General features: G+C 34.0%; 1 pseudogene; it reads right to left on the bottom strand.

Moving 5' to 3' along the window:
- Window positions 1–570: 570 nt before the first annotated feature.
- LOC120090655 lies at window positions 571–27,128 on the bottom strand (annotated as a pseudogene).

The following is a 27,128-nucleotide window of genomic DNA, read 5'->3' as shown; positions in this document are numbered from 1 at the left end:
TTGCCCCTCTGGCAGCAACTGGGGGGTTAGCTTTCCTTTTCCACATTTCTTCTTCTTCCAGTTTTTGGTTCTCTAAGAAGAAGGCACAAATTTAGTACCAGATGTCAATCCTCTGTAGAACTTCTTAGAAGATGAGGCAACATTTGCCTCACCCTTTTATTCATTAGTTTTTATTAAGGATTGGAAAATCTGTAGCTCATTGAGCAAGGTGGTCAAGTTGTAGTTAATCCTGTTTATAACAACATTACAACAAAACTGCAGAAAACTTTCAGGTAAAGATTCCGGTATGAAGCTAACCTGACTGGCTTCATCGATGACAGACCCATTTATCTTCACCACGTTGAAGTGGACCATTATGTTGAGAACTTTTATAACAGATGCCCCTTCTTGCATACGGGCATTAAAGATATTTTTCAAAGCATCGTGCCTAAGTTGTGCGGATGGTTGTCTGAACATCCCCCACAGGGACTCCATGATCTCATGAGCAATGATCATGGGTTCATGCTTCTTGGCCAAGACTTCAGAAAGGCTTGCCAAGATGTACGCTTGGACCTTTTCATTTGCCCGTGTCTAACGCTCGTATGCCTCCCGAACGTTTCGAGGAGCATTCTGAGCAGGAACAAGAGGACAATCCTCCATAAGGAAAAATCTCAGGTCATCAATGATTAAAATTGTGTTGATTGTGTTTTTCCATGTAGTGTAATTTTCGCCGGTAAATTTGTCAGCGACGAGTAAATTTAGCATTACAGAAGTCATTATGAAATTTTTCGAAACATACAATTTATTTATATTAGTATTCAAGCATTTTCCATTGAAAAAACCAATCAAATTTAGCAAAATAATTTAATGCACGCTATGTGACATCTATTTTGCAATGCTTTTTTAGTGAGGTAGGGCAAAAGTCACACTGTAGGGTGATCAGGTACCTCTTCACTGAAATGAGACCATCTCAACCAATATACAAAACAACTCTTTATTATTATAAATATCAGTCGCCATTGTCCGGTCCAAAAATTGTTAACTAACTTAATATTTTCTTGTAAGTATAACCTCTCATTTTAGATTCTAGAGTTCCACCCCAATGAGCCAACCGTAAGGAAAAATCTATTAGAGCATAAACTAAAGCTATCCTATCTATTTCTAGAGTTTGAGTAAAAAATCATACAAATGTCATCCGTAGGGAGACACAAGTAAAGGTACCTCAAGGCCAAGCATGAAAATTTACTACAAACTAATGAGAGAGACCAAGGGATGTGTTGACACACGTCCCGCTCCCACTTACTGTAAACACTCTCTCTATTCGCCTTGGTATTGACCTACACAAATACCACCCATAGGTGGACACAAGCAAAGGTACCTCGAGGTCGAGTATAAATCTCATGATGTGAATTTATAGAGAGAAACGTGAGAAAGGAAAAATGAAGTATATGTTGGGATTGGTATCCTAATTCTCCCGGAGTCTCATTGTTTTGTAAAGATACACATTGTCTAATGAATAAAATAAGTGTGATTTAATTCTGGCATTTACTCATATCAAATAAACAAAGCTCCTTAGTTATCTTATGTGAACTTAAATATGTATATGTGATATACAAGTGGATCATGCCTTAAGTGATAACCTAAATAGGTTTGTAGTATAAGGATTAAGGTGGGATACCTGATCCTTGTGACACTACGGATACGACCCGCTTTGTAAAGGTTTGCAAGTGTTGTAAACTACTATAGATGGTAGATCTTAACCATTCATGTGGAGACGTGCGAGCGGGGGTGTCCTATACAAAGAGTTTGTATAAGACCTGAACCACGAGATGATTAGACTCTGTATATAATGCCGTTGATACTAGAGACTTGCATCTCACTTAAACGACCATAGGTGACACGATCTCAATCCTGAGTGTTTTGGGAACTCTTGCCTTTGAAGGCGGTCCTTTGATTAGTATGGGTGAGAGTGGCCAGCTTGCCAACTCAACATGCCTACCTTTTTTAGGACTTGTCTAATCTGGGAGCTGGGAACTCAATCCACAAGATGGAATTCACTCTTTTCCTAAAGCAGGGATAAATAGAGAGATTGCTCCCTTAAGGGCTGATTCTGGGGCTTGAACATAGTGGTTGCAGCTTCTCTTTGGAAGAGAGTACTCCGTCATAGTCGAACTATGACTTATGTTCATTAGAGGGATCAATGGTACTTAAGGAGTTAGATGTAACTACAAGGGCATAACGGTTATTGGTCGAGCTATACTTACGAGCGATCTATGAAGGGTTGTCGCACTTCTGATTGGTTAAGATGGACACATAATATATCTGTGGTAAGGAGAGTTCTTTAGTGGAGTGCCTGGCAGTTAACGGATGGTGGATCCCGTGATTAAAGAGTTTAGTCAGTTATTCACATATCATTGGAGCTTTAAGCTACAGGTCCATAAGATCCCCTTGGTAGCTCAATGGATTCAATTGAGGATCAGTTCTTGGTGTTGATTTGAAATGTTCAAATTGACAAGAGGTATTTTGATTATATATGATATGATCGGTATGATATATGAGATACATCTAGTGGATGATTAATGTAAATGAGATTTATATTAAGTACCATGGAATAGAAAAAGAACTATAGTTTATATGTTTCATGAGATGAAATATTAAACTATAGGTTATAAATATAGTATGATAAGTTGGTTATCATTTATATTTATAATAATATTAATTATTGGATAATTAATTCTTTTTCTTTAATAACCAATTGAGTGGGTGGTTATTGGATTTTCATGGTAACCATGAGTTAAAAGAAAAATTGTTTTCCTAATTTTAGTAAGTTTTTTTTTCAAAAATTTGTTTTGAGATTTTCTCTCGCAAAAAGAAAAACTCACGGCGCTGGTCAAGTAAATACGGATTTACTAAGCGACAGCGTGTTTTCGTAAACGATTGTGTAGTGTTTTGTAGGCGACAGACACTGAGCTAAACGATCATTTAGCTTTTGCTAGATGATCGCTTAGCTTTAGCTAAACGATTAGGCATCGAGCTATGCGATAGGTTCCTATCATCTACTACTTGCCCAATCGTGTACACGATTGGTCTTTCCTTCTTCGTATGCCTCATTCCAAGTCTGAACAGAGCCCACCCTTTGGATTCTCACACCGAGAATACCAAGGTAACGTTCTTGGTGGTGCCATACTCAATTCGACACGGTCGAGGTTCTGTGGAGGCCGTTCGTATTGCTGAGGAGTTCGCGACTGAGGCGATTGGTAAGTTCGCGTACGAAGTATTCGTGTAGAGTTGCGGTTGTGTTGATTGAGCGTTCGAGGTTATTGTGTTCAAGTGTTCGTGAGCAAGGAGCATGGAGACGAGTCTACAAATGTTTGTAGCTTTCACCTTGTTCATTTATTGTTCATGCTGTAATTTCTGTAACAATTGCATAACTGTATGTTTCTGTATGACTGTAATTTGTAATGTTCATTTGGAATGATCTATATTCCGCTGCTCATGAAAATCTCGAGTTCGATTTCCTTCAGTATCATATACCACATTTTCCTCCCACTAAGTGCCTTACCTAAGGTTAATTAACTTAGAAAAATACGGCTGATTATTTTACTAAATGATTATTTAAAATTTTCCAAAAGTAACACTTACTTTGGATAGTTAAACAACTTTGATTAATGTTCATTAAACACTTTAATAAATTTTAATCAATGATTGCATACTTGTAGCAAATCTATTTAATTCACCTTTCCAGGTCAGTTCCCAGATAGTGGTATTCTATTTCCGTCAACTTAAATACCTCAACCTAGACAGAACTAGTTTTAGACAAAAGGTCCTTTATAGATACATTTGCTACAAATTTAATCTTTTAATTAAGACCAATCTAATCTTATTACACTTATTAAAAGATTAAATGTATTTCTAATCTCATTAGAAATGTGATCTTAGGTCTATGTGAATTATTTTTTACAACTATTTTAAAAACGATTTTAACCTAAAGTTTGCATGCAATTCTGAATTATTGATTTTAATTTATAATTTTATTTACTTGTAACCTTTATAAAAGAAATTAAGTAAATTAAAACCAACCATTGCATGTGAATGCATATTTAGGTAAATTATAACAATTATAAAATAACCTAAAGTAGTTTCATGCTTTATGCAATCTCATTTCATTGTTTAACATACATAACACTTATATAATAAAGTAATGAAATAATTAATAACATATATACATCTATACATTCAAACTATATATTATAACGTTTATAATATAAATGGTGCATGGTTATGTCATTAATGCATGCAAACATATATTATAACACTTATATTATGATGCATGAGCATGCTATAAAATAAATCATACAACTATATATTATAACATTTATAATATAAATGATACATGAATAGTACATAACCTATGGTGAGATTTTACTATATGACATACATTCTGACATATATAAATAAAATTAAACCATACATCAAATGCATAACTTAACAACAATTATTGGACTGGGATTAGACTCTTAAACAAGTAATTAAATTAATATAATACTTATATTAATTTAATTAATTAAAAACAACTAACTATTACATAATAATAGCCAAACCGATTCGAAACAGGTGAACCAGGCCTTGAACCGGATGAACCGGACCGTCCAACACCACAACCGCCCTTGAACCGCTCAAATCAAGCGAAATGGATGCGAGGCAGATGCATTTCAAACCAAACCGCGTGCGAACCATAAAAAGATTTCTGTCTCGGAGCGTTGCAACGCTGTGACCTAGTATCGTTCGCAGCGTTGCAACGTTAGGGCACAACGTTACAATGCTTCTGGATAGTAGCCACTGCATAGTTGCGAAGTTTGTCAATCCTTCTCCGATTTGGGCCTCGTTTTCTCTAGAAAAACATCGAAAAACTCACGAACGACTCAAAACATACAAATTACAGACTTTATTATAATTAAATGTCCAAAACACCAAACCCTTATAAACCAATTTGTAAAGAAAAGCAATAAATCTAAGGTCAAATCTCACAGACATCCAAAAATTGTAAACCACATACATTCCATACACATTCATCATATGAACAATTTTTACAGAATGCATATCCACCATTAATCTGTATTCAGTTCTGGGAAAAAAATAATGGGACCAAAATGACCACTCTGATACCAATTGAATGAACCATGAAGTTCCATTGCGGAAGCGGGATCGTCCCAAATTTTAATTTTCACATAATACCAAAATCACAGAACAAGTTTATGCAAAATACAGAAAATTAGCATGCAAATGAAGGAGAAATTTAGGGTTAGAAATTACATTACCCTTGATGAATCGAAAATCTTCACGAAATCCCCTTCTCTGAATTGATCACGATCAAGAAAAAAACAGAATGGTCACCACCACAAGATCTTCATCTGTATTCTCTTTTAGGTAAATAATTGTCAGGAGGTATGGGCTCTGAGTTTTGGGAGAGGGAGAATAGAATTAGAGAGGAGAAAATCATTTTGCAGGGAGATTTGTAAAACACACAATCAACCCAGAGCTTCTCTGTGAAGAAGAATAAGACGATCAATCATTGAAAACTTCCCATTCACCACGACCTGATGAGAGAAATAAGGGGAGAGAAGTTATTTTCCTTCCTTTAATTTTAGAAATAAATTAAAAAATAATTTTAATTTATATATATATATATATATATATATATATATAATAACTAATTTATTATATATATAACTATATGTTATATTATATATAACACATAACCTATAGTTTTATACTGTATCAAATACAATATAACCTATAGTTTTCGATTCTCTCGTCAATGCATGATATTTAATATAAATCACATTTATAATAAATTCAGTTATATGAATCTCATCCATATAATTAATATTTGAATCATATTCAAATTTAATTCCTCTCTAAATAAACTTTATACTATAATGTATCAAATACACTATATTAATTATATCGTATATAATTAATTTAAATTAGTTATATCACATATTATTAATTTTCTCAATTAATTTGAACAATTCAAATTAATTCAAAATTAATTCTCAAGATCCTTGTTGAGCTACAGAAAGGACCTTATGGACTTGAAGATTGAAATTTCAATGCTACTTGAATAATTAATTAAACTCATTTAATTAAATTATTCAACATCTATTAATTGTCAGTCACTCCACTAAAGAACGACAATTGCACTCTTCGCACTACAAATATATTTATGTGCCTGTTGGATATAACCAGTCAATAGTGCGATGACTCTTCACAAATTGTTCGCAAGTGCAACTGGGCCAAAATTATCGTTTTCCTCTGTAGTTACATTTGACTCCTTAAGTACCTCTAATCTCTCTAATGAACATTAAGTCCTAGTCCAACTATGACCAAATCCTTCTCAGACTAAGAAAGGGTATGACACCACATTATTCAAGTCTTGGAATCAGCCCTTAAGGGAGCAATTATTTACTTACCCCGACGTTAGAGAAGGAATGAATTCTGTCTTGTGTAGCTGTGTTCCTAGTTCCCCAATCAGACGAATCTCCAAAATGGTAGGCTTATTGAGTCAGCGATCTAACCACTCTCATCCATACGAATCAAATGACTACCTTCATAGGCGAGATTTCATAACTCACTCAAGATTCAGATCATGTCACCTATTGTCATCCTGGTGAAATGTAAGTCTCTATTATTAACCGTGTTATATAATGAGACTAGTCATTTCGTGGTCCGATCTTATACAAACTCCTTTGTATAAAATACTCTTGCTCACATGTCTCCACATGAATGATCAGGATCATATCATTTGTAGCATTTTATAATAATTGTAACATCTACAAAGCAGGTCATATTCATAGTGTCACCAGGCTAAGGTACCCAACCTTATCCATCTACTATAGACCATTTAGGTTATCACTTAAACATGATCCACATGTATGTCTCTACATACATGTTTAAGCTATAGAAGATAACCTCAGATGTTAATTTATTGGTTTTGTGGATTAATGCTACTAAATGTCGAATATAATATCTCATATTTTATTAAATAAATAAATTGTTTGAACATTACAATTACAAACTATAGGACCCACGAGAATTAGGGCATCAACCCCAACAATCTCTCACTTGTCCTAAAGCTAGTGGGGTGTACATTATAAAAGTCATACTAATATATAAGTACACAAAACAGTAAATTATGACATAATACGTGCCCAATACAAAATCTCTCACTTGTCCTAGACTAGATATGGGTTGTCCCGTAAATCATCATGTTATTAAATTTTGGATTTAAAGGGCAAGTTAAAGGGTATTATGATATTTTGATATACAATTTTGTGAATTTTTTTATTCAAATTGTGAGTTTTTGTGACATATATTTGTTCATCTTCATTTGTAGTTTTTGGTATATAATGAAGTAGAGGCTTTATCGTTATTATATATGTTTTATTAGTTTTTCTAATTACAATTTGAGATAAGTTTATTTTCAATTGATATTCATATTGTAAAGAGAAAAAATAAAGTTGGTTAAGATGATTAAGAAAATCTAATGAAAAAATAGTGAGGAAATAGGAGAATGGAAGATATAGAGAGAGATTTTAGAAAAATAGGAAATAAATGAAAAATGAATGAAGAAATTGATAAAAATAGGAAGTTATTACGTAAAAACTCATTTAATTTTATTCTTAATTTTAAAAGTAGAATCATCTATTAGTTTTCATCTCCATAATCTCACAATTTTAGGGTATCTCTTAACAAAATTAAATATACGATTCATCAAAATTCATCATAATATTTTAACATATTGTAAATTTGGTAATTTCTATTGGTATATTTGATTATGAAAATTCAACTAGTAAACTTGAAAATCCATTAATTTATTTAATGTTGTTATTTCAATCCTCAATTTTTTTTTAGTTAAATCTTTCATTTTATCAATTATCTTTTAAGTTTAATTTTTTTTTTAAAGATTTTTAGACATTGAAGTGTTTTTTTTTTCTTTTTCAATAGTCAACTTGAGAATCATTTATTTATTTAATTTTATTATTTTAAACCTATTTTTTTTTTAATTCTTTCATTTGTATCATTTTTTATAGATTCCAAACTATTAAAACCTTTTTTAAAAATTTTAATTAGAAAGAGATTTATTTGATTATGAAAAGACAACAGGCAACTAAATTCATTAACTTATTTTTCCCTTATCGCTAATGTTGGTATTTCAAACTCTAAATATTTACATATTTTTGTTTAATTTTTTATATTTCATTTTTCATTTTTTAAATTCCCATTGTGTATGTGTTTTTTTTTTAAGATTCCTAACCACTAAAATTATTTTTTTGTTAAATTTTAATTAGATGGAAATTTATTTGATTATGAAAATTCAACCGGCAACTAAGTTCATTGACTTATTTTTCTCCATGTGTCGATGAGGTTGTCATTTCAATTATGAATGATTACGTATTTTTGTTTAATTTTTATATTTTATTTATCATTTTTCAAATTTTCATTGTATTCTAATGATTGTTTTCATTCTCCTTCTATTTTTTCATTCAATAATTAATTTTTCTTTTTTTTTTTTTCCACGGCATAAATTTATAAATGCATTAATTTTAAAAAAAAGACTCTTAAATAATAAAATAGAAATAACCTTAAAATTTTATTGACTTAATATTATATTATATTATTTAGAATTTAGGGTACATATATCATAAATCAAATACAATGAGGAAAACAAAAAGGACTATGATGGTAGCTGGAGATTTTATAAAAATAAATATATAAATAACCAACAAATCTTTTCCCCTTTTGATCTAGAAATAATCCCCTTAAACAAGAAGGTTAATTTAAAAAATTATATAAAAATTTGGTTTTTGTTTGTTTTTCTCCCTCGTAAAGTCACTATTTCAAGAATAGGTTATTATGTCACTCTTATATAATTTTATTTCACAAATTTAATTTGTATCATATTTTAATTTTATTCCTTCATATATTTTTATATATTTTTCTCTGTTTATAGTTTTAAATTTTACATCAACTATTTGAATTTTAAATTTAAATGTATTTTCATTCAAAAATTTGAACATTTAAAAATTATCTAAAAAAACTTTCCAAAACATTAAAAATATCTCATATCCATTGTCAATTGACTTGATAAAAAGAAATATATAGTTTTTTACACTATTTTTAAACCACTTCTTTTCCTATCAAATATTTACTAATTAAACTCAATGAATGTTGGATCAAAAATCTAATGTTAAAAAACTATTGAATCACAAGTTAAAATTTATTCTAAACATCTATGTGAAAAAAGTTTTAAGCCATGTGCATCACACGTGTCCCCCAACTAGTGACCATAATATTGGGAAGAAAGAAAAAACTTAGAAATCTGTGTGAAACGGGGAAAAACAAAATTTTGATGCCTTCAAAATCTTGATCGAAGTTTTACACCATGTCTAATAGACACAAAGTTGAAAATTCAAGAACTTATTAAATATTTCTAGAAATTCAAAAACCTATTAAATACAAAATTAGAAGTTCAAAGACCATTTAGGCACCTTAAAAAGCTCAAGTACAAAATATTCAAAAACCTCAAAGTCAATGACTAAACTTGTAATTCCTTACATTTAAATGTATAGAAAAAATTAGGTTTAAATCTTATTTTGGTCCCTAAACTTTGAATCTTGTTCTATTTTGGTTCCTAAACTTTCAAAAACGTCTGTTTTAGTTCCTAAACATTAAAAAAGTGTTTATTTTGGTCCTTGTTAAGATTTCTGTAACTATATTTTTTGATGATTAGATTGCCAAATAAAGGGGTTTCAATTTTGAATTAGATGGTAGAATGATTTTCTATAGGAGATCAAAGGACATTTTGCATTCAAGATTTTGGTCTTTCACTATTTTGGCATGTTGGTTGTTGACATTTTATTCATATTCATCGACCCATTCTTGATGAAATTTCATCCTTAAATAGCTTTCATCCCAAAAGAGTTAACATAATCTTAACAGTAGAGACTAGAATAAACACTTCTTAAAAGAAGGACTTTTTAAAATTTAGGGACCAAAATATGATTTAAACAAAAAAAAATTACATTTTTAGTCCTTGAGTTTTGTTAAACATGTGCATTTGACCTGTAAGTTTTTAAAATGTGTCTTTTTAATCCTCAAATTTTTGTACCTTTTTAATTCCATAAATTTTAATATTTTTTATTATTTTAAATTAGAAAATGCTTTTAATAAGATTATCTCCACTCTAAAATTACTTTTAAGCGTATTTTTCTAATTCAAAATGTCATATACCCTCAAAATAAAATTTAATCATAAAAAAATTACATTTTTAGTCCTTAAATTTTATTGAACATGTATATTTGGTCCATAAATTCAAAATGTATTTTTTAATTTTCAAATTTTTTAAGAATATGTGAATTTAGTCTCTAAATTTTTAAAATATACCTTTTTATTTCCTAAAATTTCAATATTTTTTATTATTTTAAATTAGAAAAATACTTTTAATAAAATTATCTCCACTCTAAAATTAATTTTTAAGCATATCTTTCTAATTTAAAATGTCATATACCTTATAAAAAAACCTTTCAAACTTATTCTTAGAAATTCAAAGACTAAAAAATATATGGATCAAGCACAAAAATAGCTAGATTTAGTTGGTTGCATTTCAAAAATACCTACAATATGGTTTCTATGCAAAAATATCTAATCTTTAATAGAAGTTGTTAGATTTGTTGTGACAAGAATACTCTAACTAAGATTATGCTATTTATTAGCAACTACTTCCAATGCCTATAAAAAAGGAGAACTAATAAAAAAAAGTATTATAAAAATAAAACAATAATCCCTACCGAATACAATTTCAATATACATAGTCTATAGGATCTATGATGTGTATAAAAGCATAGATGTGTATATACATCAATACAACTATATCTATAAGTATAACTAACCAAAAAATACTATCGATGATTAAATAAATAGTTGAAAATTGCTAATTTCTCTAATTATCCTTAATCTCACAGACAACTTATAAGACCCACCTAGAGGTAAATAAATTTTTGGAAAAACTTGTCTCATGGATGAATTCCACAAAGTATATATACATGAATACAACGGGTTAGATTATAAATAACAGGAAGTATATATGTACACTTATAATAAATATTCAATAAAAGTGTGATTAAAATAGTATAAGACTTATATGGCCAAGCTACTCCTTCATTTGAAATTCAAAACCCACCTTACCCTCCAATCTCAAACCCTTTAATTTGCTTCTATGACTATGATTGCAATTAGAATGTAGAACTTCTACTAGAGTTTGTTAGTAATGACGTTGCACATAAGGGATGGTAGAAGGTTCACAAAACCATGCCTGAAAATCTACATAAGTTCTATTTGTTTCAATCCAGTAGAAGGCACAATTGGAATAGGACCGAAGACAAGAAGAAAAGGAAACTTCACCGTGTACTTATCTCTCCCATTCCTTCATCTACCCCATCTATTTCTATTTTCGTTATCATCGATGAAGCATTCTTGTTGTATATTGGGAGGATGAACAAATAATAAACAGAAAAATTAAAAATGAGAAATTTTGGGTGATGATGATGATAATTGCGACATTTAGTTGATTTTAGGTTTTAGAGAATATATATCATTCAAATATTTTTGAAAATCTTTTACTTCTAACAAAAGAAATAAAAAAAATCGTATTTCCATTGTGATGATATATCTATAAATAAATAAATATACAGGAGTATAACTTGAAAAGGAAATCCACTCTCTCCTCCCCTAAAAATATGGTAGGTATTTCTACAATATAAGTAACCTCAACGTTAGATATTTAGGTAGGCATTTTTTATAATTTTAAAAATTCATAGATCAAATGTACTTATTTAAAAAAACAGAAACTAAGAAATGTATGTTTTGAACAATGTGAATAATAGAAACCGAGATTGGCACGACATTGGTTACCTTTCTAAAATGTCCACTTCCAAACAATCAATGCTTTCATTTCATGCGCATGTGAATTCATTTGCTTTTCAAAAAGCATCTTTTAGACTAAGAAAATAGAAACCAAATCTTCTTTGAATAATAAACTCTTCTTTTCCTACCACCAAAAAAAAACAATGGTTTCAATATTCTTTTTTGACCATCGCATAGACTGCTTCAAAAGAGCACCAAATTCAGCATTTACAACCAACCAACCAATACGGCAAAGGGGAAGAAGACTGCTGCTAAAACTTAAGTGCATCTTCTCTATACAATAGACAGACATCTATATGTCACTGTGAACCTGCAGTCTTGTATTATTACACAATATAATTTATGCACATTTAATCTATCTTACCACCCTTTCGGTTTTTCCAGGTCGATGAGAATCTGATGAAGATGATGACAGCAACGGTGACGGTGACTATGAGGGTACGGAGGATGCTATATTTTTCCCTCTCTTGGTTTACGGAGAAGTTGCAGCTGATTTTGAAGGATCAGCTGGCAAATATGAAATTTTGAATTTAAGAAAAGGACAAAAGCTATTGACACAAAAGGTGGACACTCCTAAATAAAAATCTTCAACCACATCCAGCTCTGTTCTACTGAAATTAGTTTGAATAAATACAAAATTATTTATTACGAAGATATCTCCCAACTTATCACATGTTCCTTGTCAATTAATTTGACTAAATGGCTCGTTTCAATTTTTGCTGACCTCTAGTTTCTAGAAAACTAGTAAATATAGAGTTGTTTAGAAGAACTTTATGCTTTTCTGAACAAAAATCTAAAACAAGTTTATGTATCATTTTTCTTCCTTCAAAACTACAAGCATTTCCTCCTCTCAACCTCTCATTGAGGAGAAATTGGACGAGATCTACAAAGCATACAACTCCAAGGGCTTTGAAAAATACACAAATTTTTTAACCGAATCCATATGGATCTCGGTGAAATTTCCAAGGTCCATCGAGGAGAAGTTGTTTGCGATCTATGGAGAATAAACCTCCAAGCCCCAGGGGCTTTGAAAAATAGGCTTTCCTCCAAGACGCAAGTCCTTTCTGAACTCAATCCACATGGCTTTCATCAAAAGAGTAGACTCACTTTGATCTAGGTAGTTTACAAGGAGATCCTGCATGACTTCTTATTATACTTCATAATTCCAAGGGCTATAAAGGAGAAGTTGGAAGAGGTCTTTAGAATTTTTCTATTAGAAGGAGCCGACCAGAGAGGATCACGACTTAACTAGAAATTTAGATGAAAATCATGCAAGGAAAGCACATCAGAGATTGGGAACTTGGTTTGTAAAAAAAATTTCTTTAACGAAATATAGTTTGTAGAAATATCACACCTTTTAATCCTTTTTTTTTTTTTTTACCTAGAACAAAGCCTAAGGTAAATATTTCTTGAGCTTCAAGAAATATCCTTATGGTGTTTCCTCTTTTCTAAAAACTTTGGATGTTGAAAATCCTCAAAAGAGATAAACTTCCTTTCATGGTTGGTCACTTTAGGGAGGACTAAAACCTTGTTCTTTATCCAAAGAATCTGTGTGTATGTCTTAGAAGATTTAAACCATTTCTGGCTTTGCCCTCTGCTTCTATGAACTGGTGTCGGTTTTGGCTAAATTTTGGCATTTTGACGATTCCTTCAACTATTAAAATAATGATGGAAAGGCTTTCTTGAACCCACTGTTCGACATAAAAGCTAATTATTCAAGAAAGTATGATTTGTTGTCATTCTAAGGAATGCTTGATTAGAAATAAACAGGAAAAGTTTCTTGGATATAATATAAATAGGTCTCAAAGGAAGGTCTGAGATTTGGCATGTTGATCACAAACGACTGTCACAAACTGGGCCTTTCTTTGGAGGGCTTACTTAAATCTCTTTCGTAATTGTCCTATTCTCTTGATCACAAACGACTAGGGCTCCTTGTAGTGTTTTTTCTTTTAACTGTTTGGGGTACCTCTTGTTGGTTGGCCCCAGTTTTATTAAAGCATAAAAGTTAGCTTCTTGTTGTTGAACATTAGAGGTTCAGGAAACAGCACAGATGTAAAAACCAAACAGCGCTTCAGTCAATCCAGGACAACGAGAGAGAATCAAGACCTGTTATTCTGATCATTTGAGTTCTCTATGGACATCGCCTAAGCATGTGTAGTGATCTTGATTCGTGAGTATTTACCCATGGTCATGGCCATGTGTGCATACTAGTAAACTACTGTTCACGTTTTTCCCCCCTCCCCTTTTTTCCTTCAAAAACTGAGCTAAAGATATACAAGGGCCCAGCAACAAGAGCCCAAACAAAACCTGACCAAACAAGACAGTTCACAAGGTAATGTTGATGCTACAATTAAATAACATACCTCAATCTATTGTTGAAGAAATCTTTCTTGAGCTCAAGCTGTGAACCTGATACATTTAGATTAGTGCCCAATCCATCCGTATTGTTTCCAGTGCCCTCTCATGGCTGAAAAGGAACAAAGAGATTTTGGGGAAATTGAGTGAAGGACAGGTTTGAAGGGCCGCCAGGAAATGAAAAGTATTGTGGATGTCTATTGGGAGCTTGTTCTCCATTCGTTTCTGTATTGTTGGGGTCAGGCAAAGGTCATTCAACCTGAGGAACTACTGCATATCCAGGAGACCTGTAAATAAATAAACAAATAAAAATAAAAAATAAAAAAATATCATACTCTTTTTTCTCTTTGCAAAGGGAGAAATGGCCTTAATGTTAGTAAATTTTCTAGATCAGCGAAAAGGAAAATAAACCGGGGATCACATAGCTTGCAATGAAAAGGCATACCATACTAATGTGCTCACAAAATGATAAACTTATGATTTCTCATATATTGAAGCAGCAGCTGCAGCAGCTCGGACTCTAGCCAGATGATGATTCAAATTATCATTAGCAACACCAGTACCACTTCGTGCAGATGAGCTTGTGGTTCCTGTTCCTGTTTTCAACTGAACGATCAGTTCAGTCATTGTATCCAGGTTTCAGTATGGTATACCTCCATCTTGAAAAAACAATTAAATGAAACCCAAAGTTCCAGATTGGGGTCAACTTTTATTAAAGAAAGCAGATACACTGAAGGGAATCCTACAAACATGCACCAAACAACCAAACATTTAACACTGTTAATCCAAAGCAATGAGATCATATAAAAGACTTCAAACAGTTTTTTAGGTAAAGCAAAGCCTTTTCAGTATCTCCATAGAAAACTTGGAAATTACTCCCACACCTTTTCTAACAAAATAAGAAAATTAGAAACAACACAAGAAAAAAAAAATGAAGCACCCAATTTTTACAGAGCACCAGAGGTCCAGTTCAAGAATGATCGTCCATTCTCAAAGAGATATTCTGAAGTTCATAGATGGTTCTAGATTTAAACTAGTTCCTTTAGAAGAGATTGAATTGCTTAGACACAAAAATATACAAAACAAACTACAACTTTAGGGACTATCTCGTAAGAGTTGGTCTCTTGTCTATTTTTCATGTGTCTCATTGGGCTTCAATCTATGGTCTTTTGTAATTATTCTATAGATATAATCTTGTATAGTTGGAGTACACATAGAGGCAGTCTCCTTTTTGTGGGCTGATTTTTTGTACCGTGTATTCTTTCATTTTTTTCCTCAACGAAAGCTGTTGTCCTTATCAAAAAAAGTACTCTCTTAAGAAAAACAATCATGAAAACAGAAGAAATAAGAAAAGAGAAGAGAGAAGAGAGAGTCAACACCCAGGAAATGAATCGTGAGAGAGGCCCAAATTTCAACTCACACTGATGGTGAGGTTCAGTACATAATATATAGAGAGAGAAGACTTGCAAATACTGATAGCTTGTTTTTGCATGGTTACTTCACAGCCAATATATCTTTTTTTTAAATGAAAACCACAACTTTCATTGAGAAAAAAAATGAAAGAATACATAGGCATATAAAAAAACAATCCCACGGAAAAAGAGAGCTCTCTTTACAAGAAGACACTCCAACTATGCAAATAATTCCTCTAGAATAGTTACAAAAAGCTTTCAAAATCGAAGTTCATAGAGAAACATGGAAACAAACAAGGGACCAAACTTCCGAAGAATCCTTATCCACTTCCTAAGCACTCTCTTTAGTCTATGACCTAGATTATTTTCAAAACTTAAACCAAATTGGGTACTACTCATAAAAAAAAATAAAAATAAAAATAAAAAAACAGAGAGATGCAGGGGAAGCATTTCACAAATAAAATACTACTCGTAAAAAAAAAAAATAAGAGATGCAGGGGAAGCATTGCACAAATAACTGGAAAAGTTGTACACTGCGAACTAATTTGTAGGAGACATGGCAGGTGGAACTGATATTTTCCTGTCCCTAAAACATTGAGGAGACTCATATTCCATAGCATTGCACAAATAACTGGAAAAGTTGTACACTGCGAACTAATTTGTAGGAGACATGGCAGGTGGAACTGATATTTTCCTGTCCCTAGAACATTGAGGAGACTCATATTCCATATCTTTAGGTTTTTGAATGTAACATAAGCAACCTCAAAGAGTACTCCTTTAGCTTATTTTAAAAAGAACTATGTCCTCTAGATCATTCGTGCATTTCTTCCCTAGTCGACGTTTCAGTTTCCTCAAATGAAAGATTCCAGAAAGGTCCACAACCAGATGAAATATACATGGAAGAGATTTACAGAACTGGTCAGATTAAAAATTGTACAAGATGTAGGACCGGTTAGCCAGACACTAAATTGAATTCAACTTGTTATTAGTGCAATTACCTTGTTGGTTAGCATCAGACCGCACTCCATGATGACTGCCTGCTGTGCTTGAACCTTTGGGTGGTACAACAAGGGCTCTCTGCAAGTGGGACAAGTATGTTGTCGCTCCAACCAGGATCAATGGACTTGAAAAAGATGTCCACATACTAGTTTCTTCGCAATCATCATCTCCTCACGACAAAGAATGCATGTTGCGTCATTTCTGCAATTCCATAGAAAGAATTTTTGTGGCTAACATAAAAGTACAGGAAGCATCAAACACACAACAAGTTGACTAAGCTTGGACACACAAATTGAGTTCTTCAGGCGTTGCATCTGGAAAATGATCATTCATATTTGAATTGATCTTTCTATAACCGATGTAATCTGCAATGCAAATCCTAAAATTCCTAAAGTTCTCATAGAGCTCTCGGATCAAGTGCAAAGGCACACCATAAGTCCTACAAGAGCAAAGTTTGTCAGCAGAATAAAGATGGGAAATGGGGATGAAGTTAATGTGGAGGTAACTTCAAACATTACTTTTAGTTCAACAATTGCAACAATTGTGGGGTAGGAGATCAAACCATCGACCTTTGGAATGGTAATTGATGTCTTATCCACTATGCTAAAAATCATTCATATTGAAGACAAGAAAGTTGTATATTCCTTGAGCTTTAGTTAACTTCCTTATCTCCTTATTATGTATTAAGAAGTTAGTGCAAGAATATACTAGGGAAAAGGAAAGAGCAGACGATTCGAAGTTCAAAAGAGAACCATATAAATGAAATGATACTTAACTTTCTATGATGTTTACAGTCTAGCAATATCTTTAAAAAAAAAAAAAGAACTCCAAGAAATAAGTGGTCAGACTAGAAGCAAAATCCTTTTTTAATGCAATATGTGCATGTAAGCAGAAAGCTATGCCTCTTTCAATCTTAAAGGGACAAAATTCAGATGAATGGAAATAATAATGATGCAAAGGAGATCCAAACAAACAACAAATATCATATCAGTCATAAGACACTCCTGCAATGACTTATGAGCCATCTCCCAGAATTAACATGAAAGCAAAATATGATAGGCATTGATACATGCAAGGACACAAATCCCATAATATGGTCCTCTCGGACGATGGAGGTTGCTTTTCTGAACTGTTCATCGCGTCCAACCTTGATAGGACCAGGGCCATCTGAGCGGACATACTCCCCATCCATTCCTTCACCTCCTTTGATTGTAGGTTTATCTTTTCCTCGATCTCCATCTGTTTTTCCTCCATAGCTACCATTCGAGCTTCCATTTTTTCCACCATACCCAGGTAACCAGTTGATAAACTTAGAAGCTTTCTCCTTATTTTATTAATAAAGGGGGACAATTCAAGAGCTCCCCTTCCCTCCTCTAAATCCCATAATGAGATTGTTACACCAAAATCTTCTCTACCTTCTCATGGCCTCAATGACCTACCCTCACTTGTGGAACACCACCCCCCCCCCCCCCCCTATTTTTCTTCCTTTCCTCACATAACTAACAATATTCTTAGTGGCCCACTTCTCTTCCATTACATTTTGTAACATTTTCCTATCTCATTCTCTACCTTTTTTATGGTTTTCTTTCTTCTTTCATACACTTTTGTTATTAGGGGCTATCAGAGTCATCTCCCACAATTAACATCAAAGCAAAATATGATGGTCATTGATACATGCAAGGACACAAATCCCAGTAACCACATCTGATTTTTTTGGTTTGCATAGTATTTCTCGAGAAGAATCAGAATCTGACTACTTTAACATTTGGACATAGGCAGTATGAGCACATCTATGCAGAAAGAGATGAATTCTGAACTTCCAGTTCACAAGAATGGGATAGCTTAACAGGTGTAGCTTGATTACTTACATGAAAATCATGAGAAAGAAACACAAGTACATCGACAAGTGAAGTAAGTCTCGGATAAGTTCCAAATAAAATGTATAGACGGGTTTCCTTTTTCCATTGTCCCTCCATGAGCACATCACTGACATAGAAAATATATTTCACAAACTTTGACACAGCTGTTGTCACAAGAATCATATACCTAAAAAACAAGACATTGAATTTATTTTATGATGAAATAAGAGCCTCAAAGGGCCACAGTAAAGCATAATAGGATATTTAAAAACTTAACTCCAGTGAGCAAAGACTGCAAGACAGTACTCTTATAGCCATAAATTCTCCAAATAAGATCTTAAATATCAAATCTAAACAATAGTTTGTGAGTTCATCTAACATATCCTTGATATCTCTGACATACTGCCTTGAAATTATTGCGGTGCCAAATGTTCAAAAATTTCCATTATGTAAACATCATAATTTAAGCTTGTATAAATACAGAATCAAGATATAAACCAAATTTCATGACCAGTTATAGCTTATAAATCTCATCACTGATTGGAAAAGAATTTTGAAATCCATTGTATAGACTTTCCTCTTTTTTAATTTCATCATAACAATGAAATATCCATGTTTCTTATAACAACAACAACAAAAAACAAAAGACAAACAAAAAAAAAAAGGAGAGATATATACTTGGTGGAAATTTAAAACTTATTCAAATGAAAAGAAGAGGGAAACCGAGGCCTTCCTTGTCTGTATCAGAGATTCTATCGAATTATAAAAAAACAGACTATCTAGAACAAAGAGGAAGCCTAAGAAAAAAACTATCCGGATATGACACAACAATGGCACTGATGGAGTGGTTTCCATGTATGCAATCCTCTTTTGAGCCAGCCAATGCAAAGCTTTGATCAACAACAAAGCCATGATCATACCAAGGAATGCAACAGAAAAATCTTGCCGGAAAATAGAAATGGCAAAGAGGATTCATCAACTCCTTCCATGATTGCTCGTTGAGCCTCTCAACTTCTGCTTCTCTAAGAGAACCAAGAAATATTTTTTTTGTTAGTTGCCACAAAATGCACATGATGATAAACCCATATCGAGAAGAAGCACTATATTTATCTTGGAAGTCGATAAATAGACCAATGCTGGGTAGAACTGCCCTCTACTGTTGAAGGCATGACAGATAACCACTATGGTTGCAATGAAACCAATCCCCGCATATGTTTGCAGCTTCATCATTCTCTACTGCACTGCCATATGAGAAGTTGAAACGACAGCCAAATGAAACAATTATACGAGGCTAAAATACCATCATTACCTATCCTGAAAATATTGTAAATTAGTTATGTGTACGTAAGACATTTAAAATCAGAAGTAATGCATAAAGAACCTTGAGAATGTAAAGATTTTCCTTCTCTAAGCTATCCGAGCTTTTCTGGATTGGGTGCAGGAAAAGAAGGGAATTTTCAATGATAGCATCATCATTGAATCACCATCATGGAAGATGCTCAAAGCTAGAGGAAAAAATCGCAGAAAATGGAGAACAAACCGACCCTTAGGTCTTAAGTATCCAATTCGGCAACCTGGTTAACTTGATGAGTTCCCAGGTCGTAATTCCCACTCAAAGCCAAAAGCACGAGACAAAACAGACATTTTATTGTACAAATTCGACTGGGATTAATCTTCCTAGGGTTTACAGAAGTAACTTGATTTCCAGCGATCTGTGTTGAGTTTGTCGATTGCATCACACCAAACAATTGATAACGCCAACCGGACAAGGAATTTCCCTCTCCAGCCCTAACATTTGTTCTTTATCGATTCAGGCCGTGTAATGTTTTTCTTGCAACATGATCTGACTAAAGTTGGTAAACCAGAAACTCGTAACATTGATGTTACAGACCCAATTGTGACCGAGCAAATCCACAAACATCAACAGATAAGTTGTTTTAGGACATGAAATCTTGCCTGATTGATCGATGACTACAGCTGTCTATGGTCGGCTAGATCTCGACGGCAATACAATTGGAAATCAATGACGATTAGACGAACGAGGGGAAATTCTCCAAAATAACCCCTTCTTTAAGTGTAACAACCCAAATCTTTTAAAACTCATTTACAGGATAGTACTCCATGCATGCATGAATTTCAACCGTTTAACTCTTAAAGTTCAGAAAGAATGAAGACTTTTTATTAAAAATGAATGAACTAAACCAAAATCATAAGTTCAATAACAAAACACCTTTTTGGGGTCCCTTTTAAGAACATGAGTTATTAAGAAAAATAATAATAATTACAAATCTCATTCAAAAGACATTTGGACTAAAAAAGGGAAAACCATGGAAAGCTAGTGTCATGTGCGGAAGCGATGATCAAGTCCCTTCACACAGTCACAAATCCTCTTTGTCATGCATCGGTTCATCCTTGTCCTTACCTGAAAAACATAGCATACGAAAGGATGAGTATAATTACTCAGTAAGTGGGTCACTACTGGGGGCTAGGCTTTTCAGTCACATACATTGAATGTCATTCAATTGACGGGTCTTTTAGCCATATCATAACATTATTGCCTAACTAGGTGAACTTGTTGATTTTCCCAACTTAGGTCTACAAGCACATCTTTTTTTTTTTTTTTTTAAAAGGAAACAAGTCTTTTTATTAATACATAAAAAGAAAGTACAAGAGTTGTGTACTTAAATCAAATTGATACATAACTAAGGATCAAGAGGTGCACCCGAACATCTCGACTAGATTGACACCCCCTTAGCACCCTCATCACTTCCAAACCAACTAACTCAAAGAACAAAGATAAGAGGAACTCTTACAAAGCAACAAAAGAGATAATGTATACAGTCCTCAATAAACATAATACAAAGTAAATCAATAGCAAAATCCTAAGTTGCAAGACCACACTAGGCTGAAAAAAGAGTCCACTAGCTTTATGCTTCTGTCAGTCCAAATGGATGAAAGCTTGCCAATTTAAACAAATATCTTATAAAGAGTATGTTGCAAATGCTTTAGATAGAGAGCACCATTGTGAAGCATTAAGTTTGGCAGCCTCAAACCGAGCAAACCAATGGGTTTCCTTATCTTGGAACACTCTTTGATTTCTTTCAAACCAAAGTTCAACGAGCAAGGCTTTTACAGCATTAATCCAAAACAGATTTGAAGATTTCTTGAGAAAAGGCCCAATAAGGATCTACTGTACATTATTCCTGAAAACGTTATCAAAGACCCAACAAATAGTGAAGCTTTCAAAAAGAGTTCTCCAACAATTTTTGGCATAAACACAGTCAAAGAAAATGTGTTGGAGATCTTCCCCTTCTGATTTACATAAAGCACATTGATTGTGAGAAAGAAAATGGGAAGGCAGTTTTTGTTGTAAAACTGAAGAACAATTTAGGGCTCCAAAAAACATGATCCAAAGAGGTGTTTGCCAGTGATTGTACTGTGAAGGAACCACATGCTTCTAGGGACCATGTACGAGAATCTTGGCAGTTCAATGGTTCTTTCTTGGACACCAAGGATAACAAATTCTGGAGTTCTAAAATTTCTTCTTCCTTTAAATGCCTTCTGAAATATATGGACCATGAAGAAGTTTGAGTATCCCAATGATTCGAGACAGAAACATTCAAGACCATGAAGAAGGTCTAGATGCACATATCATAGGCATAAGTATAAACATAGGTAGTGTCCCCGAAGGTACACAAACATAGGTGGTGATCTCGAAGGAACACAATCATAAGCATAGGTAATGAACCCGAAGAAACACAATCATAACATAAGTAGTGAACCCGAAGGAACACAGTCGTAAGCATAAGTAGTGCTCCCATAGGGGCACAATCATAGGATGTGCATCTATACCATTGGGAGTGTCAACAATCACCTACCTAACTAGCATACATCAATCCTTCAATAAGCATAATCATAATAACATAGTTGCATGTCCATTACAGTCAATCTTTTCATGGCAGTACACATCAGTCATTCCATAGGCCAAAGCATGGTATTAATATCCACACAACTTCGCATAAGTCCTTATACATAGAGCACTTGGATCGAAGATGGTCCAATAGAAGAATAAATTACCTCGAAATTTAAGCCCAGAAGTATTCAAGCAAAACAATCTCCAACATATCCTGAATTAAAACCTACAACATAAATCAAATTTGAACTTAAACCTTCATGTCCTAGTTCCATTCATCAATCTATTCAAATGTTACCCAAAATGTTGTTTGATCCGAAACTGCTTCAAATCCCTCAAAACAATGTGACCTTAATCCAAACACAAAACACTTAAGGTTCATAACTCAAATAATAGCCTCAAATACAGTTCAAAAGGTCTAATTAACCTTAATAACTTAACCCAAAACTCGTTAAAACCTTAATGATCCTGTTGGATGGTACATTGAACGCTTCAATACCTTAACCTATACTCCAGACATAAGGGGTTTAATCAAAATCACACCAAGTTTCATATGTAAACCAAAACAATCAAGAAACTCTTCTCGAATTTCCGTTAAAACTTACCCAATCAAAACTTCGACGAAACCCATGGAAGCAACGGTGACTGGTGGTGAGGCACCGATGCTCGGACGACTAGCAATCTAGAGGTACTAAGCAACAATCAGTCGATTGGTGTGCTGGGTAGAAGCTCATGGCAATGTGTAGTTGCAAATAACGGCAAAACTTCCAATGCAACATCTGAAACTGAGTGCGACGACAAGTTGTTACAAACGGTTGGGTCACAGGTCAGGTGAAAGAGACCCACGACAACCAGGTCTACACGGCACGTCAGAGAGTAGTCTGTACATGACAACGACGAGCGGCAGCTGGTACAGCATGCAACCTGAGAAAAAAGAAGAAAAAAACTACGGGGGGGGGGGGGGGGGAGGGGGGGGGGGGGGGGGGGGGGGGGGGGGGGGGGGGGGGGGGGCTTTTTTTTTTTTCTTTTTTTCTTTTGGCAAAACTCTAGTTACTTTGGTTCTGACTTAGTCAAACTTAGTTCACCAACATTAAGCCCAACAACTTCCCAATTTCACTCTAACAAATATCCACAAGCCCAAAAAATGACTAAATGAACTCAATACAATCCTATTAAGGCTAAAAAAAAATCCAAAACTAAAGGGGATTAAAACCCAATAACTTAAGGAAATTAATTTAAATTCACATAAACCTTGGGAATGTTACATTCTTCCCCCCTTATGAAAAGTTCTAATCTTGAAAAACCTCTAGTACTTTCTTCTCATCTCATTCTCATGTTCCCGAGTCACTTCTTTAGACCGTAGATTTTTGCAAAGAGCTTTCAATGGCGCTATCTCCTGATTACGCAAGTTTTCACTTCCTTTGTAAGAATTGGGTTATCATCCTCCATATAACTTAGATTCTCACTCAGATGCAAGGGCTTGAAAACCAACACATGAGACTGATTTTCCAAATACTTTCTTAAAATAAAGGCATGAAAGACGTTGTGAACTCTATAGAGTGACAGTGGTAAAGTAAACGATAAGTTACAAGGCCAACTCGCTCTAAAATCCCAACGGCCCACTAAAGCATGAATTTAACTTCCCATTTTTTGCAAACCTCATAACACCTTTCATAGGTGCTACTTTCAAGAACACCTTATCCTCTATATCAAACACTAAATCTTTGTGTCTAGTATCGGTTTACCTTTACTATCTACTCCATGTCGTTTGCATTCTCGCTCTAGCCTTCTAAATAGCCTCATTAGTAGTTCACACGAACTCCAGTTCCAAAAATTTTTGTTCACCAACTTCACCCTAATAAACAAGAGACTCATAACTCTTTCCATATAGAGCTTCAAACGGTGGCATGTCAACTATAGCCAGATAACTTATTATAAGCAAACCCTATAAGATGTAGGTGTGAATTCCAACTCCTTGCAAAATCTAATGTACAATTACATAACATGCCCTCTAAATTTTGGTTCAAACGCTCGGTTTGACCATCGATATGCGAGTGAAAAGCTATACTGAACTCTAATCGAGTACCTTGCACTTTCTCATGAAGTGTTACAATGTCCTTCATATACAACTATAAACTCAAGAGAAATTGAAAATCAACAATACTTTTAACACATTCACCCTACGAATTGTCACGAGCTTAAGAAGTCTTATTTACTAAAAACATGTATTTGAACTGGTTGTACTAGCATAAAAAAAAATCTCTCTACGTGCGGCAGAGCAATTGGCCATACTATATACAACGTAATCTTAGAATACATAATAGAGCAAATTTAGTTAACTGGAGATGGCTTCCACTCTAGTCACGTCAATTATGATGCTCTCCTTAGCAGCTACATGTCTGAGAAAACAACTTTGTCCAATTAAGTCTCATACTCATTAGAAACTCAACATAAGGCTTTCTATTACCAAAGGTTGTAAAACTTATTCGAGATAGTCCTCATGTTACTATTTAGTCCAAAAATAATTGCATCTCATTGTATCAACCCTACCACGAAAGAGTTGAGAGATCTTTTTGAAACTACGGAAATCTTTCTGAAAATGAGGTTCCTGAAGTTCTTGGATACTATAGAGCATTAATCAATCTAAAACACATCATTGTAACCTTTATAATAACCGTAACTAATCCCTAAAGATAGTTTTCAAGATAAAAACCTTCTTGATTCACGAGTCTATCTTGATAATATCCATCTTGATAGAGTCAATCAACTCACCGTTCATGCAAGAAGAAACATATTATTTGTGGCACTCTAAGTCTAGGATCCATAATTTAGAATTCAAATTTAGCACTCGAATGTCTCGACATTCCCCTGCATCCCCTACGACGTGGCTATGCTACATCTTCGTCTCTTAATAGTTGATTCATTGTTGCGTGGATCCATTTTCTTCCTTGATAAATAAAATTAGTGTGCTCCAAGACGAAATATAGGGCATACGAAGAATTTTGCTGAATAGTTCATATTTTTGTAACTTGAGCTACTTCATCTGATCTATAGCAACTTCTTGCTATCAACTTAGCTCTATTATCAAATCTATCTCTTGTGCCAATTATGATATTGGAAGATCTAAATTATTTAAATACTAACAACACATCTTATTTACTTCGCCCTAGATAACTTTCATTTTCCAATCAAACTGAGGTCCGCTAGTTTCTAGTTATAGCTTGTGTTCAAAGTCACGATCTCTTAATCTTTGCTAACGGCTTCAATACTTTACCTTTTCGCTAATAAAACCTCAACCTTTCCTTTCAGTAGTCTCGACAACTATTGCTTACCAAATTCCACTTAAAAGTTTAACTTTTCCAACTCTTTTGCAATTTCCAAGAACAAAAATTATCTTTAAACCCCAAACCCTAGTTTCCCTACTTAAGTGTAATAATTAGTAAGTAAAGTAAGATTAAGAGTAAGTTAATATTATGTATGTAAGGAAGAAGCTTGAGAATGAGTGGAAAGGAAGAAAATTCTAAATGTTGGAAGACTTGCACTCGGGTAGCTTGGTGGTAGGCAAAAGAAGTAAAATAATGGCTTAAGTGTTGGAAAAATGCATGGAGGCCATGGGCATTGGTCTTATCTGTAGAGGTTAGGCAAGTTTAGAAGAATAAACTACCTCAAAATTTAAGCCCAAAAGTATTAAAGCAAAACAATCTCCAACATATCCTAAATCAAAAACAACATAAATCAAATTTAAACGTAAACCTTTAGGACCTAGTTACATTCACCAATCTATTCAAATGGCTCTAATTAATTTTACCCAAAATGTCGTTTGATCCGAAACTGCTTCAAATCCCTCAAAACAATGCGACCCTAATCCAAACACAAAACACTTAGGGTTTATAACTCAAATTACGGCCTCAAATACAGTCCAAAAGGTCTAATAACCCTAATAACTTACCCAAAACTTGTCAAAACCTCAATGATCCTGCTAGATGGTACATTGAACGCTTCAATACCTCAACCTATACTCCAAATATAAGGGGTTTAAGTCAAAATCACACCAAGTTTCATATGTAAACCGAACCGATCAAGAAACCCTTCTCGAATTTCCATTAAAACTTACCCAATCGAAAATTCGACGAAACCCATGGAAGCAGCGGTGACTGGCGGTGAGGCAGCGACGCTCGAACGACTAGCAGTCTAGTGGTAGTGAGCGACAATCAGTCGATTGTTGTGCTGGACAGAAGCTCAGTGCAGTTGCAGACGACGGCGAAACTATCCAATGCAACGTCTGAAATAGAGTGTTACGACGAGCTACTACGAGCGGCTGGGTCACGGGTCAGGTGAGAGACCCACGACGACCAGGTTTACACGGCGCGACCAGATCTGCACGGGCGTGTGCATGGTGGCGCTGGCGTGAGGGAGGGGGCTGACCTGCGAACGAACGGAACCAGACCGGCGACAAACAACGGTCAGTTGCGCATCGGAGAGAGGAGAGCCGTTCATGACAACGGCGAGCGGCAGCTGGTACAACATGCGACCTGAGAACGAAAAAAAAAAAAAAAACAAAGAAAGAAAGAAAAACTACGGTTGGGGAGGGGAGCGTCTCACGCGTGAGAAGAGAAAAGGAAATGA

Source organism: Benincasa hispida, chromosome 11 (assembly GCF_009727055.1).
Source record: "Benincasa hispida cultivar B227 chromosome 11, ASM972705v1, whole genome shotgun sequence".
NCBI lineage: Eukaryota > Viridiplantae > Streptophyta > Magnoliopsida > Cucurbitales > Cucurbitaceae > Benincasa > Benincasa hispida.
Note: the sequence above shows the minus strand (reverse complement) of the source record. Positions and strands in the feature narration are given on the sequence as shown.